Source organism: Macrosteles quadrilineatus, unplaced genomic scaffold (genome assembly GCF_028750875.1).
Source record: "Macrosteles quadrilineatus isolate MER2022 unplaced genomic scaffold, UCM_ALF_1.0 Scaffold_4__1_contigs__length_99947679, whole genome shotgun sequence".
NCBI lineage: Eukaryota > Metazoa > Arthropoda > Insecta > Hemiptera > Cicadellidae > Macrosteles > Macrosteles quadrilineatus.
Genome location: NW_026542597.1, coordinates 49,512,934 through 49,531,279, shown reverse-complemented (window position 1 = coordinate 49,531,279; position 18,346 = coordinate 49,512,934).

Below are 18,346 nucleotides of genomic sequence, written 5' to 3'. Positions count from 1 at the left end.
GGTAGACACCGTTGATTTGTGCACTGTCGGTGAGTTCACTATTTTGATTGTTGCTTATTGGTGCATTTATTGAATCTGTATACTAAAAGATGAAAGGTCACTGTACTGCAAAATCTTAAGGGTTCCTAGATATTTTTTATTGTTGCTTTCGATTGTGTTGATGGGATAATCAATTGATTTCTTTGTTCTGCATGATGAATTCTCGTCGTAATGTAGAATAGGAAAGGTTGTATGCACTGTATAATGGTTATTAAATTAGTTTGATTTTGATGCATGTTAATCGGTGCGTTGTAGGTATTTGTGGGTTTACCATTTGAATATGTTATACTGCAAGATGATTTCTCATCGTAGTATAAAATCTGAAATTGGACTTTACTGTTTGAGCTTTAATCTTTGGTTATAGTACAAGAAGTCAAACCATAGACTAACCATTACAACTAGACTTCTCATCCCATTGTAAATTTTGAAGCTGGTTTTTTGTGTCTAGTTCATGTACGGTGACACTGATCGCTAGTGTCGACGAAATTTTGTTTGTATCATTTTAGGGTTAATTTCATGATGAGTGCTCGACTGTTTAGTTATATAACTATGGAACGAGTTATTGTTTATGATTGGATCGTTTTATTTAAATAAACAAGGTTTTAAATTACTGAAATATCAAGAGACAAATTGTAAACAAAACACGACGTCTACACAGAACTAACAATAAAATTGGCTCCAGCTGTTCCATATGGATGAGAAATCTACTAAGGGAGTATGTTTTATCTATGGTCAAAGTTAAGTTTGTCGAAGGTTCTAAAATAATAGAACATAGCCTAAATTGTAAAATGTTAACTTAATTGTTCTTAGTTACTGGATACAACCGTACATTAAAATACCCCATTCTCTAACTGACCATTAGGATGAAAAATGTTGATTGAAGTTAGTTTGAAACATAGAGAAGCTAATATTTTGTGTTTATCGAGTTATTTAAAAAATGATCTTATAAAAAATATATTAGTTTTGAATTAAATATTTGTATTTGTATTGTTGATTACACAATCAGTATTTTCAATCAATGTATTTTCAATCATGTATTTTCAGTGTATCAATATTACAATTGCACGTAATTGAATATTAGTTTTAACCTTTAAAATCTATGGGTACGATTTGTCCCCGGTAGTTTTGGTAGGCTCATTTTGTACTGTAACAAATAAGTAGCTTACTTTACTTAAATTAATGAGTTTTTCTTCGTGGATTACCAAAAAGTTTTCGCCAATAAATAAAACCGTATGACATTACATTTTTCAAGTCACTGTATTGACACCATTCTTTAATTTATTTTTATTAGTATTATTATTTTTAGTGTTAATGACATATTTACTGAAGTTATGAATCAATTTGATTTGAATCATATACAGTATATTGATAAATTCCTAAGAGGAATCGTTTGAAAAATGACAGTTACAGCGAGTTTGGATAAGTTAACTAAAAACTCCTTTTTCATATAATAATGCTATTGTTTTAAAAGATATATTTTCCCTGAAACGGTTTTGATGGTTTAGTATGAAAATAAAATTGGTCCTATATATTTACTCAAGCTCATGTCATTATTGAATAACATGTTTTCCTAAGTTTTGAATTTCCTTATAAAAATTTATAACATTCCTTCATGAATTATTTTAATTGGGGATAGTATACATCTATTTACACATTGTAAAATTGCTAATATTCCATCATTTCGGTGCAAAAAAAAAAATAATTTACAGTAAAGATGCGAATATATAGTTTTTACTTCCAACTAAAGTGTAATGATATGCATTATTATTTTCCTCTGCCTTAGGTAACTGCTATAAAATAAAAATATTTATAAATACCAATTATAATAGTGGCTTTTAGGGAAATAATTCCCTGAAAAGCTCAAATGTAAAACAAATTATTGTAATATTTAAACAAATTGAGAATAAAATTATCTGTGTGTCAGGATAGATATCCCAGTACAACATACCTTGTGTGTAAAAAAAGTTGGTTGTTTGTCTTTGTTTGCTTTTGTTGATGTTATTTTAAATAAATAATTCAAATTACTCCTATAAAAAAGCCTAATAAAATTTGCGACTGGTTAGAGTTCCGTTACCCAGTTACCGAAACCAATCACGAAAATACTTTTTACATAATCTTCGACATGAATATTTTTGGTTTGTTTTGAGAAACGGAAACTACCTCTAGGTTTTACTGTTAAATATGGATGCTGTCTTTACTACCGTACATGCTTGGCTTATTTGAACATTTTTTGCTTAAAGCAGAAGGCAGTAGCTGGTTAAAAACTCCTCCAAACAATATTGCTTTTTGGCCCATTGGAACTTGTCACAGTACTTACTTAACAAATATATTGCCTGTACGAACCTATTTGTGTATTCATTGCCTATTTAATCGTTATTCCCAGGCTGATTTCTAAGAGTGGCCGTTAAGGATTTTCACCCCTCGCTGTAAATAAAGCATGTGATTGGAATTTCTTCCATTTTTTTTATTTTCTGTTTACATTTTGTTGTTATTTCGTCACCACAACCCATAAGAACCCATGTTATTTTTTTTATTTCAAATCCATTGTTTGTGCTTATTTTTGAGCCTATTTTAATTTATAAAGGGATTCTGCACATCTACAGGAAAATATATTTCATTTGGTACCAACCGCGTGTAATTCGGTCCAGTAGTATGGCCAGGCTAGCTGACGTAAATTTTGCAAAAGTCTTTTAGTATTAGGATCTTTAACATATTTTTTTTATCAAAACAAAACAAAAGTTTTCCATTAAATCTTGAATCGTGTATTATTTAGTAAATGTGGTTATTTCATGTTAAACATTCCTTCAACACAACAATAACCTTTAAATTAGAAGGAAAAACAAAATTTTTTCAGCCATTCTAAGTTCAATTCCTTTGATTTGAGCCATCTCATATGATTCTACTACCAAAGATAAAACATTCTCCTTAGAATGTTTTATCTATGCTATTACTTATCATACGATTAACTAATTTACTTAAACATACACAAGTTTGCAAATTGCAGGGTGAAATCATTTATTTCAACATTCTAATCTTAACTAAAAAGTCTTAATTATAATAGGTAACCTTATCCCTGGTTTTATATCATTGTGGAAGGAAATACCCCCGCCGCAGCAAACCTGCAGACTAAGCGAATTTCCATTTGACTGATTGGATTTACACTGAAATGTCTACTTAAAAATATAACATTTATTCCCGATTTAAATAGAATTAGTTTAACAAGTACTTAGGTTTGCTGCATCAAGGAGGGTAAAATTGTTTTTTTTTTGTAAAATGTTAATAGTTAGTAAGAAATAAAAACATTTTCCAAATTTGATCAAAATATGTTCATAAACAAGCAAACTACAACAGTTTACTTATTCTCCATAAGAATAACATGGGAATTTTAAATTTACAATTTTTTGGAATTTTCTCCGTAACCGTTAGGCGCATAATAACGCTTCAATATACTAAATTATTTGTTTTTTAAGCTCTACAAAATGGTTTGGAAATAAATTGCAAAATTTTAAGTTTTTTGGGTCAAAAATGGGCAAAACCTATTTTACCCCATAAAACCCCCCGTAAACACCCGTTACCATGGTCCGATCATGCTGGATCGCGAACTCGTTCGAATAAACGTAGGTTTACACGTTTGTGCCAAATTTCATCAAAATCGGATCATTTTTGCTTGAGTTATCGTGCTGACGGACACATATATATATATATATATATATATATATATATATAAATATATATATATATATATATATATATGAATTTTAACGGATGGTGTTTTTGGCTTCTAGGGACCTCAAAACGAAAAAAAAATCGGTCCCGCGTCCAGGTCTTACCATGAGTACTACGGTAATAGCTTATTCCCTGTATGGGAAATTCGCTAAAAACATAGGTGTGCTATTCCCGTCACATACTGACGTCACCAAGATTGCAAACAAAAAAATCACGTGATTGTATTGCCATTTAAGTATATATTTGTTTTGATTTAGTTGTTATTGTTTTTGTTTCTTTTCTAAATGGTGTTTGCAATCTGGGTGACGTCAGCATATGATGGGAATATAGCACACCTATGTTTTTTCCTTCCACCATGGTTTTATATAGTATACAGCACATTGCAGAATTGACTGGCAAATGTAATATTGGTTACTTGCTTGATTATAAATCACGATCAGCTGTATAACAAAAATCAGCAGTAAATGGCTTCTAATGTTATTCTTATGGAGAACATTTTACGTTATATCATTGACTATAAATAGTCAAAGGTCATATCTAATTGTGTGTTAATATTTAGGGAATTTCACTATTTTCCCGCCGTCACGGGATCGAGACCTTTAATTAGAGCCCTCTCCCGTCGTTCTACGACTTCCCAGTCGCCCACAATTTTGACGCAAAGAATCGGCTTACGTAATAAATATATAGATGATGGTCTTTAATTAATTATTTAATAATCCTACAAGCAGTTCCCCATACCTTATAACACCTTTGAAGTAAAACACACACCTTGATACAAAAAAAAATTTGTATAAGCAAATTAAAGTATAAAATTTATTAAAACCTACGAGCTGGTGGCCCGTCCTACGTACGGGAATCGAGTTGTCAACTAAAACGGAATAATTCAGAACATCTAGTTTACACGCATAGACACAAATTCTGGCAGTTTTATTGGGGAAAGATCACCTTATAAACAAATGTAACGTGACCACCTATTTATTCCATTCGAATATAGACAAAAAATATAGCGATATGCATTTTAAATCCGATAATTTTACCATAAAACAGCATTTGTGTCGATTTGAAAAATCTTGAAGTGAGATTGGCGACCGATTCACACTGGTTTTGAGTAGAGTATTTACATGCTACCTCCAATTGCATACTGTACTACTTATGTACTTACCGTACCTTATCTTACCTCCGTGACCACTGAAACTTTTATGAGGATTCTCTTCTATCACCTGCCTCTTCAAAATTTAGATCCCAGTCTGAGGATGCATTTCATAACTTGATATTTCCCGTCTATCGTATGGTACTCCATGGAATAAACTTTTTAAAAGTTTATGCACAGCCTGTCCATCCAATCTTTACCTACTTCTGGAAAGCATCCCTATATTTGGGTGTTAACACTTTTCTCTCTGTTATTTTTTATTTCGACCTCCGGGCCGTTATCTTGAACTGGTCTGTATATTTTCTCTGCACTTTATTATCTAACCCAGCATTAAGGTTTTTCGGTTCTTTGGTTAGTGCCCAAGTTTCTGAATCATCAGCACTACGGGAATAGTTGGTATGGTATGAGTCGACTTTGGTTTCTGCTGCACCCTGCAGTTTATTTGACAATTTTATAGAGACCACACCGATTGACGCTTTCATTACTAACCAAAATTTTAGTATGCCGACATACTCACATTCAAACATTCAGAAAAAGAAGTATCAACACGTAAACCACTTATATCTTCAACAATTAAGCGATAAACTGCTGAAAAAATATTTCCCAGATATGAGTTGAAATTTGCAATTCATAAACTAAATACTTACACAGATTGCATTTACGACAAAACTTGATTAAACGCAAGTGTTTGAGATGTTTAGTTCAAAATAACACATTTCTGATAACGTAGATCCTTCACGGTAGGGGAAAACTACCTACATTTTAAAGTGAAATAGTATGTAGGCAAACACCAACGAACAATATTTTTGTAAACAAACAACTCGTAACATAAACATTTCAATGACATATAAACCAGCTGTTAGTTAAACCAGCATTGAAAATACTTTAAATTGCTAGCGTCGGCTGCTAGACTTTTTAAAAATTAAAACTTAATTTCTAAAAAACTGAAACCCTAAACTAAAATTATGGCTTCGACATTCCCTAGTTCTCAAAATTATCTTTCTTTCAACACAAAAATCATGAAAATCTGTCGAGTGGTTGATTCAGAATCGTGAAATAAAAAAACACTGTTTCGTTTTAATATTATAGATAGATTGCACCAGTTTTTATAAATTATCAAACTATGTGTTCTTTGTAATCGAAACACGATAATATCAATTTACGATTTCCAGTGTACCTACTTCAAAGGTACTCAATCTCCAGTCAACTAGCTAATAAAGGGTTCATTGTTCCGAATGACTCAGACTTTGTATCATTTGACTGATCTGATAACTAACTCTGTGAAGGAGGGCAATTAGGAAGTAAAATGCCAATCGCTAATGCATTACTTTCCTGTTGCCACTTCAAAATGCGTTGTTGATTCTAATGGGACTTCATCAAAAACTTGTAGACGGTTCAAATGACGTATTTTTTTCTGATACGGGTGTTAAATTAAAAACTTATAAATTATTTCATATTATTTTGTAACTTGTAAAGATACTTGGCTTAAAATACCTACTTTGTATGGTCGCCATTTCATTGAAAAGTATTAAGAGTATTAAGTATATTGGCTATTTTTTTTTTTTTTTATTTATGTTAATGATTATTTGTTTAGGTCTTGTTCTTTGACTAGTTATTGAAGGTTTTTTTCAAACGAGGCGCGTCTAAAAAACCTAAATTGCATTAAGTATACAAAGTATAAATTGTATAAAAGTTTCATTTATCATTAAGTTTAAATTATACTATTAAATTTAATTAATTCACTACCATCATGGAAATCAAACCTCGATATCTAGTATACTTATCTGATTATATTTTTCATCTAATAAGATTAGATTCTGTGAAATTAAATTACAGATTTTAACGTTTGGGATTACTGATTCATATATTGATTTCTTTGCTTAACGTTCGCAGCATTTAGTACATTTAAAATCAAATTTATCATAAGTAATAATAATTTCAAACAAGCTTTTAGTAAGAATAATAATCCACATGTCACCATCATAATATATATTTTTTTAATTTGTGTATTTATGCGATTATTATTGTTTGACTTCTTTGTATGGGAGCTGTCCAAATACCATTGCCTGGACTACAGTGGACATGGAGTAATTTACCTTGTACACTGCGCATCAAAGAGTAACCTACTCGCCTACAAATAAGCTCTTAAAACAGTTGTTTCTGGGTAGTAAAGGTTAAAAGTTTTGTAATATTTTATGAGAAAACCTCAAGCAAATATAATTTAAGAATCAATTTATTTTTGTTGCATAACCAAGCTGACTGATTTTCTAGGTAAATTTGTTGGTAAACAGTATTATTATTATTATTAAAACGTTTTTATTAGCTCGCTTTCTTGTCCGATACAAATTTTGCAATCAATTTTATACTAACTTCCCGATGAGCTACAGACTTTAAACTTGAAATATAGCTCACTAATTGAAGACAATGCAATATTATATCATTTAATTTTCATATTTCTCTTGGGCTACGCCCCACGGGCTTGTTTTTATTAACTCGCTTTCTTGAAAATTTTGATACTTCCCGATGAGCTAGAAACTTGAAACTTGAAACATAGCTCACAAATAGATATTTATTAGTTAGTAGGTAGGCCATACATTCAATCTAACACATAATTATATGAAAAGAAACTCAAATAAACCTTAGATTTCCCACACGCCTCTTTCTTAATCTGATATAGATGCATGAAATAGATTTAACATCCACACACATTAAAAACTAAAAAGTAGAACATAATTTATAAATATGTGGAGAGTATAAACACTTGTAAGATTTAAAATGAAAAACGTGAGGTGCATGCAATTGATAATAATACATTAGTTCAATAGGTGAAGGTAATTGTAAATTATCTATTGCATGCACCCCACGTTTTTCGTTTTAAATCTTACAAATATTTATACTCACCACATATTTATAAATTATTTTCTACTTTTTAGTGCATTTAAAAACGTTTTGTTATAAAAAGGTTTTTTTATTTATCAATTATTCTTATTCAGATTGCTTTAGATACATCTGCTCTAAATATTTTATTCTATGACGCCTTTCTTGTGCGTCATGTTGTATCTTATCACATGTCGAGAAACTTTCGGCAGTTTTCACACAAAGTTAGGAACAATTTTCAAATAGATTCATGGTGTTTAAAGTAATTTTATTCTGAATCCCTCGTTATCAACACTAAAATGTCTTTGTAACAATCGAGCACAGTCGTGTCGTCGTGTGTGTGAGATCACGGAGGCATTACGTCATTGCGTGTGCTGACAGCTGACTGCTGAGAAGATGCTAGTCGCACTTTTGTAGGCGAATGGTAAAACCATAGATTAAACATACTAAGGGAGTATGTTTAATCTATGGTAAAACCAGGGCCCGCGTTGGAATGAGTGATGTTTGATATGATCTTAGCCGTATTTTCGGGCCCTATTGTCCAATATATTTCTCTGTCTCTATCTTAAACAATCTTGTACTGTCAATCATTGAAGGGTTTCTATAGTCCGTGGTTTTACAGTTATATACTCTAAGTCAAAGTATGTTTTTTATAAACTCAAATGGTTTTTGTTAACACTGTGCAAAGTGTAAGTGAAAATTATAATTGTGTAATATGTTGGTTTTAAAAGCCTAGAATAACACTTTAATTTTACATTACAGATATTGTAACTATTATTATTTATGTGTATTTTTCATAATTTCTGACAGTTAAATAAATGAGATTAATAGATGATAACACCGCTTATAAAACGCTCAGACTTCATCAATTCTTCAAAGAACTAAATTACTCACCAACTTCTTGTTTCATTACAAAAACTATGTGTTTAGTATGAATTTTAAAAGGTTCTAATTTGCCAAATATTTTAGTTTAAAATATAAAAAACCATTAAGTATATAAAGTTACATTAAATTATTCTTTTTACATTTTTCCGCACATACGCCAGTTTAACGCTTTCCACCCACATTAGAGTGTAATTTAATCTAAATTATCATTTGTAATGCACATTGTAAATATGTAGAGAATTATAAACAAAACACTAAAAACTTAGGCCTACTTTATTCTTTTTTTAGATACGTGCTTAATTGTTCACAACTGTACAGATAAATTATTTCAGTATCATAACTTTGCATTCGCTATAGCCACCGTAATTGCGGTCAACATTTCTTTATATTTCAACTCTCAACACGTTGACTTTGTGACTAGTTGACAGCTTGAGCTCGTTGAGATTCAAAGCAGTAGCGGAGCTTGCCTCATAGACTCCTGCTTACACTAATTAAATATATGGGGGTGATTCAGCTGCAATAAAACACAGCTGACGACACGAGCGGAGATCTGCATGTAAAACACGCGAGTCAGAATCGCAAAACTCGCGTAATTATAGATGTATCCTTCAAGATCCCATCATTTGACCCGTTAGTTCATGATGCTGAGAATGGTAATACACCCGCTTTGGCTCTAATACATAATGGAGTTAGTTATTTATTGCATATCCTATACGACCCTTCCAGAATTGGGCTTGTCCCCTAAACGGAAACATTCCCATTATTTTGTCAACAACCCTTATCACGGGTAAGCGAAGCGTTGGAAGTAGCTATGATATTTAAGAAAAATCTAGAAAGTTTAATAACTTGTCAACCGTATCTTTTACAGAAATGGGTATTGTAGAAAAGGGGATGGAATATGTAGAGTTACAAGGAACATAACATACTAAATTTTAATCATAATTTGTCAAGCCTTTTTTATAATCTGGGTTCTCGTTATTTTATGAGGAAATCACATAGGTTGTAATATAAATTTTTGACCAAAATTTTCACAGCAATATGGGTTGTACCGTTTGCTTCCAGATTGAAAGGGCATAACATACTAAAATTTAGTCGGTACGTTCGGGCTGTTTTTTTGTTGTTGTAAAAATCCGATTTTACAAATTGACGTGCAGCCTGAATAGTTTAGTCGTGTTCTAACTCATTTTAACTACAAATCGGGATATTTCAGTAATTTTTATTAGATTTTTTTAACCTGGTGTCGTTTGATAGGGAATTTAAGACGCCGAATAAAAGTGCCCTAAATATTTTTGTTCATCAAATTATCTACTTTTTGTAGTTTAAATAATAAAAATTAAAAAAATTAAAAAATTAAAAATTAAATTAAAATGGGCGTAATTATGAAATTTTAAATTGGATAAAGTTCATTTTTCTAGCATACGTCTTTACTACCCTGACATGTATACCAAGTTTCATAAAGATCAATTGGAGCGATTTCAAAATAAAATTGCTTATAAGAAATACAAAATGATAAAAAACAAAATAAGATATTTTTATCTTGAAACAAAATACAACATCTGGTTATCGAAATGATTTTATAACAAAATAAACTCTTGATTTTCTCTTTATTTGACCCATAGAACCACTATACGGAGTTCGGCTGTTTACTAACTCACTGTATATTATTATAAATTTACTATTTTGAATTTCAACATCTTAACAAATAGAAAATACGAAATAATCCACATTTTGCATAAGTGAAAGTCTTTATTTTGCTGTATATTCATATTCACCTTTCATTTTGATTCATAACAAAAATCATCTTCATCTATCATAATATGGTCTGGAGGATCATAAAAACCTCTTCGTAAAACCGTGTGGACAAACCATAGAGCACCAAACTCCCGACATGCGTTGACCACGTCACTTATAAATCCCCTAAAATGGTCTTGAGGAAATATTTCCACGATGAGTAACTCTGTCATTACATTGAGGACCGGGAGAGACCCTTGGTACATTCAAGGTCGCCATGTGACCTCACTAGGCCACTACGCCACTACGCCACTAGGCTACGGTACCCGGGATGACGTGAACCACTAGATACGATGAGGCAATGCGTGACAGTTTACATATGTTATACTCATACCGTATAATATGTAGGTCTCACAGAGAGGAGTGTTATAGATGGTTCAATGTCTAGCTCCAAGTAGTGATTAATTTTGTATGATCATCAGCCTTGGCTCACACCCTTGTCCTCTTGTTTCTGAGACTAAGCGAAAACTGTAAGATGTGTTAGACTCAGTTTTGTACAGATTTATTTACACTAGGATATTTCAAAGCCTAAAGTTTATTGACAAGCGTTTAAGTTGACTAAGCTTGAGATTTGAAAATGAGGATCAAAAACACGTCTAGGCCTTCCTACATTTTATCGTTATTCTGCTACATAATTTGAACGAACTACTACCATTATTTGAAAATATACCACGTGTCACTCCACCGAGACGATTAATTTATCAATTTAAATCAATAAAATTCGTGTGAATGTCGATAAAGGTTAAATGTGCATAAAAGTTAAACTGCATTCGATGTGACACGACCGTAAACAAAAATACCTTCTGATAACGATGAAATTGTATTTTTATGAATCGGGACCTCGGGACTAATTTCGGTACTTTCCTGTTAAAGGGAACATTCATTATTATCGATGATGTTTTCGATATATCGATATTTTTGTTTACCGATCCATTACATATTGACAACTGATCTTGTTTAGGCTAAAATAGTCTATTATATGGATTAAGAAATGAAACTGTTCTAAGCTAACCTAACATTACCAACCAAACTTGCTGTACTATTTAAAAATTCCTTTTGATAACAGACAGGCAAGTTAAACATGGAATGTTACACAGCAAGTTTGGTTAGTTATGTTAGGTTATTTTTTTTAGAACAGTTTCATTTCATTATCGTTTGTTGATACTGAACAATATTTATCGTAGTTGTCAGCTGATATGTTTCAATTTGTTAATATCGATATATATATCGAGGAAAAATCATCGATAATAATGAATGTTCCCTTTAACAGGAAAGTACCCTAATTTCTTCTGCAAAATCAGCGGACTTATATCTATTAGAAAATGTACAGCTGATGTCCTCTACCCAAGCGTATTCTCTTACTCCTATGGAGTAAAAATACCTAAGCCCCACAACGCATGTATTGAACAAGGTGTTATTGGGCTAATTACACGTTTCTAGTTATGTCTTGGATCTTATGTGTGTTTGGCTCACACACCCCTTAAAAAGCTCGGGCAATGCTAACAGCTTGAGTATAGAATTTCTCCATTACAACAGCTATACACCTGACAGATTCAGTTAGCGCGTAGCACGTATATAGATGCGGCGATATATCACCGCCCACAACACAGTTACGATGATGGTAACTGTATCTATGTCGCACGTCGCGTAGTTCTCACACGGTGTCATAACGACGCGTCGCCATCCGGAAGCCTTCCGCCTCGCCGACACGACAAGTTCAATATCAATAGGGTCGTTTTCACCCCCTTTGTCTGTAAACACGACTACAGTACAGCATTCAAATTGACGCTCGAGTAGGCCCAATGATTAGTTAGCGCTTGTGAGATTGGGTTGGTTGTAACGATTATTTAGCGCACTAATTTGAGGTGTTAAACGTCTGCCTTTAAAACTACCCTTAGTACCTCAGACTAAAGAGAAGATACTGAGTTAATAATTGACTTTATAATGGTTTGAAACCCCTGGATATTGTTAGGCTAATGTAATATTTGTTAGTTGGACTGCCTACAACATTTCTGAAAGGTTGTGAGTATGTTTTCATTTTTGAATCAATTTAATTCAGCGGTTTTGTTTTGAAAGCGGTTTACTTTTTAATTTTTTGTGTGACTCAAGGCACTTAAAATTAGGGTCAAAACATATTGTGTTGAAATAAACGTAGTGTCGTCATTGGCCGTGTTTATTACTAGTCCTTGATATTAATAGAAGGGAAAAGAAAATCCCTCTTGGTAAATCATAAAAATAATCATACAATGTCATACTTAATCTATATAATTAATACGCTACATGAAACTTTGTCGGTTGAACTCCTCCGCCATTTCTTAACCGATTTTATCCCTTGACGTCTCATTGGAAAGAGAGTGTCGTGTAGATTTGCAAACTGGCTTTACATTTTTGAAAAGGTCCCTTGGGCTCTGCCCCAGTGGCTTTGAAAGTTCCCATGTTATCCTTATGAAGAACATAATTGTTTACATTTTAATCAGCTGTATAATTTAATTGCTGTTATTTATTTTTCAATTCAATGAAACGCATCGAGCACATGTAAACATAACCCCCAGGACGGATCGTGTTAGTATGGTTGTATCTTAAATTTATGTATCTATCGTTGTTTTGTGTCGCTATGACGGATCGTGTTAGCGTGATTGTAACTTAAATGTGTGTATTTATCTTTGTTTTGTGTGGCTATAATTTGTTTATTTGTTGTTTTTTTCTTTTGAATGCCTCCGACGCAACGACAAAGAAACATAGACAGGAGGCGTAATTGTGATAACGACCGCAGCTACAGAACAGTGGCGCGTAATAGGCTTAACTCATCACAATCTCAACTAAGGTTACAAATGCGCCCTATAACACCACCCCAAAACGACTTTTCGTTTTTAATTGGCCCTCTATCGATGACCTGCGTTGCCTTTACACAGCGAGGCATTTTGAGAAGGAGAAAACCGGCCGGAATGCTTTAAATTTATCAATAACGAAGATAAACATGGTCTGAGCTACACACCGGTAATCTTTGAGTTGACTCTTTTAAACTCGTTGTAAATATGACTGTTATTAGTTTTTAAATAACTCCTGTAATACTTTGCAATTGCTCGAATTCGAGCAACATGTACACTAGTAACTACTAATTCACATTGCACACCTTTGCGATTTCAGCAAACTTCACTAATTGAGAATAAGTGGCAATATAGACACGTGTATACGTTTATTTATCGAATTCAGCATGATGTGGGAATTCTGAACTAGCCACTGATATCTACGGCCGAGCCTCCATTCGTCAACGGCGTTCCATTGCATCTCTGCTCACGTTGTTAACGCGATCACCGGTGACGATTACGGTATCGTCGAGACCGCAAAATATGCATAGTTTTCCCTACGACATTATTATATAGCCACACTTAAAATTGCAATAAAAGTGTGCAGTTTCAACTAAGGTTTAAGTGGATCCCGTTACCATGACAACACAGGGGGAGATGGACGTGAAGATGTAAGTGAGGTATTGTGGCAGGTTAGGGTAGTAATGAAGACATGTGTATGCGAGCCCTAGGACAATTAAGCGAGGACGCACGGTCGGGTCGTGGGACGAGTGAGGTTGTATAACCGAGGTATGTTCACGAGGTCGCAGCCACTGATATGGTTATCTGCACCACGTAACTGTGTCTTGAGGAAGTTTTAGCAGGCAACATGATGTGTTGGCGTACAACAGTGTTTTATGGGTTAATGTGTTTTGGGAGCACGACTAGATAGAGGCAGATGAGTTTTGAAAGCGTTATTTTGTCACTAGGTCGAAAATCGAGAAGTCTCAGTTCATGATGAACAACCACAATAAATCATAGAACAATTTTAGTTGTTGACATTTCAATCAATTTCCTAACAACTGTTTTAAAATGTCTGTGTCTGGTAAAAAGACAACCCTAGGGAATTATAGCACAGTAAGACAATAGTTTAAGAAACAAGTAACAGATTTTATCAAACACATTCTATTGATTGTCTAGTTTAATAAATAAGCAGTCCAGCAGCTACTTGGTCTGGAGTAAAAGTTTACTTGTGTAGAAATACCTATTCGATGATTTATTTATTGTAGCAATCATTGTGGAATAACAGTGAGTGTATCGTAAAAGTTAACTTGGTAATATAAAATTTACCGAGAAAATGTAAAATTTAGTCTATCGAAACGTCATCTTCTTGCTTGTCGTCACAGACAGCACCTGTTGGGTCTAATGTGCAAGTTACTCGACATGTGAGTTAATGAAATCAATCGATCACCAGACACAATAGATAACTCTCGCTTGTTAAGTAATTGTTTCTTCCTGAAGGCTTCCCTCTGCTACACACCAGGGACCCCGGATGCGATTTGCGACTTTGTGTGTGGCTCAAAGAGTGTAATTATTGTTCAAAGTTGCTTGCAACATATTGCTAAATCGTCTGGTCCTGGTCCATATAATGTGATCGATCACGAAAATCTATTTTATAGATAAACACAGCCCCATGTACATACTCACACATTTAAAGAATAAATCGACTTTGACAGACTGGTTAATCTGTAACCGTACGTGGATGTTGGGCAAATTTCACTGTGTCTAGGCCACTGACATTCAGTTGAAAGAATAGAATCATTCAGGATTTATTGTCACCCCTTATACACTCTTACTGATGTTTTCAAGATGGGGATACAGGATACATTTTAACAATGGGAAGCAGAAGAAAAAGCGGCTTTTTTAAACAATCCATATTTGATTAAAACATATAATCGTTATATTCCTACGTAAACTGTGAATTTGGTCAAAAATCGCTGGTTTTACTAGCCTTCGTACAAAATCGATCAGTGCCGCGGTTATCTCGGTATTTTACCACATGATCTGCAGTTCAGAAAATCATTTACAACAGAATATGTGTCGAAAACATTGACTAAAATTTACTTGCAGCCTTATTTACATTACCATCAAGCCTTACAGACGAGGCTTCTCATGAACATCTCATAAAGCCGAGTTTATTGCAAACAAGCCAGACGAGTTGAAAGGAGTTTAATGAGCGTTTCCTCATATTGAGACGTTAGTGATTGATTGGTGATTGACACCGGATCACGATCACTAAGTGGGATGAGTGAGAGGAGGGGGGGGGGCAAACATTGCACCACCTAGTGGGAGAGGGAGGAGGGAGGGTAGTTGCATCTAGGGGCGACCCTAGTAACAGCTGAGACACGACTCAAATTAATTATTGTGATCTGGCGAAGTGGTTACATGTCCCCTGGCCGGCTACTCGTGGCCTCTCTCTTTGCACCTCGGAGATGGGAAATGATAATTCATATTCATAAAAAAATAATTGAAGCAACCTTTTACTCAATCAAATGGCTCGCCACATTACTTCAGGAAATATTCGTACTATATCTGTTATAAGGTAAAACCATCGGCTTTGATAATAAAGTAGGGATCTTATCTATAAGCGTCAGCAATTTTTACTCTAAGATAGCGTACTAACCTCAAACTTATATTTTCTTTATTTAGTTTGTTTATAAGAACATAGACCAAAACTTAAAATAAATTCAAATTTAGAAACGAGATAGTGTGAATTCATCTAGCCATGGTTGTGTATCTGACGCCAAAGGTAAAACACAAGCCTTTTAAAAGGAATGGATATTTTAAACATCCATCAATTTGATTTCATCCACAGCCCACCAACCTGTTGATAAATTCAAATGAATCACAACTACATCAAAAGTGCAATTTAATGGCTACAATAACTCTCACAGCCAAGATTAGAAACAACGCAAATCAAAATTCCTGTAACCACTATTACATATGTTACAACACTAACAGAAGTGCTAACCGCTCCGATATCCAAAGTGATTCCAAGGTGTGCTTTGTGTAAACGATTAATCTCTTCTGGGAGCGAGACCATTTCCATTTCGAAATGAGCCATTGACTGCCTACTCCGGAGATGATGTTCCGGAGACCTCTGACCTTGCCGCGACACTCTGTTTGTTCCTCTGCTGATACGGGGCAGATGGGTGCTGATTTACCGTACTTTCGCTCCCATCGCAACACGCCGACGCTGCTTGCGCAATTCGCTACTTGGTCCTTTGTGCTTGCGTGTTGATACGGTGCAATCATGCTTGCGCTTGCTGTGTAGCGTTGTAACTACCATTGATACCCACTCCCTGCAGTTAGCGGTTGGTTAATGAAACTGGAGCAATGGTGTAAACGATGCACATACTGGTAATGAATCTTATCAATCTTGCATGGTTAATTGAGAGGTTAAGCTGTAAACGGGTACATAATGGCGATCGTAATACATGTAACCAATCATGCATAGGTAATTAAGAGCCGTGTTGTTGTAAACCTTTGGTGAAAACTGGGATGGTTAACGTATGAATATATCAGTTTGCTTGGTAATGTGGAGAAGCATAATGCTTTAGACAAATCATGCATTCTGGATGGTTAACGTACACAATCTAATCAGTTACAATTTGGGGAACATTAATGCTAATGCCGTAAACGTCTCGTTTGGGTGATCGTAATAGCTCTAATGAATTTTGCATAGTTTATTGAGTGTTAAGTAAAACGTTTGGTACGAGAAGAACAGTGCTTCTAATAAATATAACCAATCTTCCGTAGACCATTGAGGAACACGCTGAGATTAATTTAAGAGAAATAAAAATAAACTGTGTTTTGTGTGTAAAACTATTGTGATTTGGAAAATGTCTTCAACATGAACGGTCATTATATCATTGATATTCCATTTATATGGCCTAGCCAATCCGTTCAAATACAACATGAAAGAGGAACCTACCGATAGATTTGTGGTACTATCAAAAATCTATATTTTCTCCTCAATCTATATATATAATACGCTAAGCCGATTTTTGTAAACAGAAATCCTCCCTCATTTTTAGACCGATATTAATGATTAAAGTGTCAAAAGAATTGCCCTGATCTGTAGTTTTGCAAAGTGTTTGTAAAATTTTTAAATCTTTATTAGCTTAGGCAGGATTTTCCATCAAAGTTGGGTTTTCTGCCATAAGATTGACATGGGGGAATCTAAATGTTTAATTGGAAACTTTGTGTCCACTAATTTGAGAGAACGGCTGGGCGTAAAAACTTGGTAGAGGTGTCCAAAGAAAGGTCTTGATTTGTAGATGAGTTATCAAAAGAAAAAAGAATTTAATTCCCTTTAGTTAGGACTCTGCCCCAGAAGCCTTTAAAGATCCCTCCACAGATTTTTTTACATTTTGGCCATGTATATAATACTTTTTAATGAAACAGCTGTTAATTTTTAAGTTGTATTTTAAACAACACATATTTATTGGGAGTTACTGAATTGTCCAAAAGAAGTATCTGCAATGTTATTTTCTGATTTTAAAATTGATTTTCTTCTGTACAATGTCATGTTTTGCAATATAACGTTCCAATACGAAATCAGTGGAAAATCCTTTTATCACAGTAACTCTTAAAATTATTTCTTATTGAACTATCTTATATCTATTGAACGGGTTGTTGTTTTCCTTTTTCACCACTTTTGCCTATATTTTATCATGTTATAGACTAAAATAAAACATACCTCGTCTTGCAGTTCAAACTTCAAATAGTGTGTTTTTTAATCCACTACATGTTTCATATTACATGTTCATATTACATGTTTCATGTTTCATGTTATCATATTATTCTAGGCAGATCATCGTAGGTTCATGTGATTATTGTCATACATGTTTGTCAATTATTGAAAAATCTTCGATTGTGTAACACAATACAAAATAATACAAGTACAGAAAGGCACGTTGCCCATATGAGCCGTGTCCATATTTTGTTAAATTAATAGTAGTTTAGAGCAACTGGATAAAACAATTTACAATATTTATGTTCAAATAAGTGCATTAGAAAGTCATTAAGC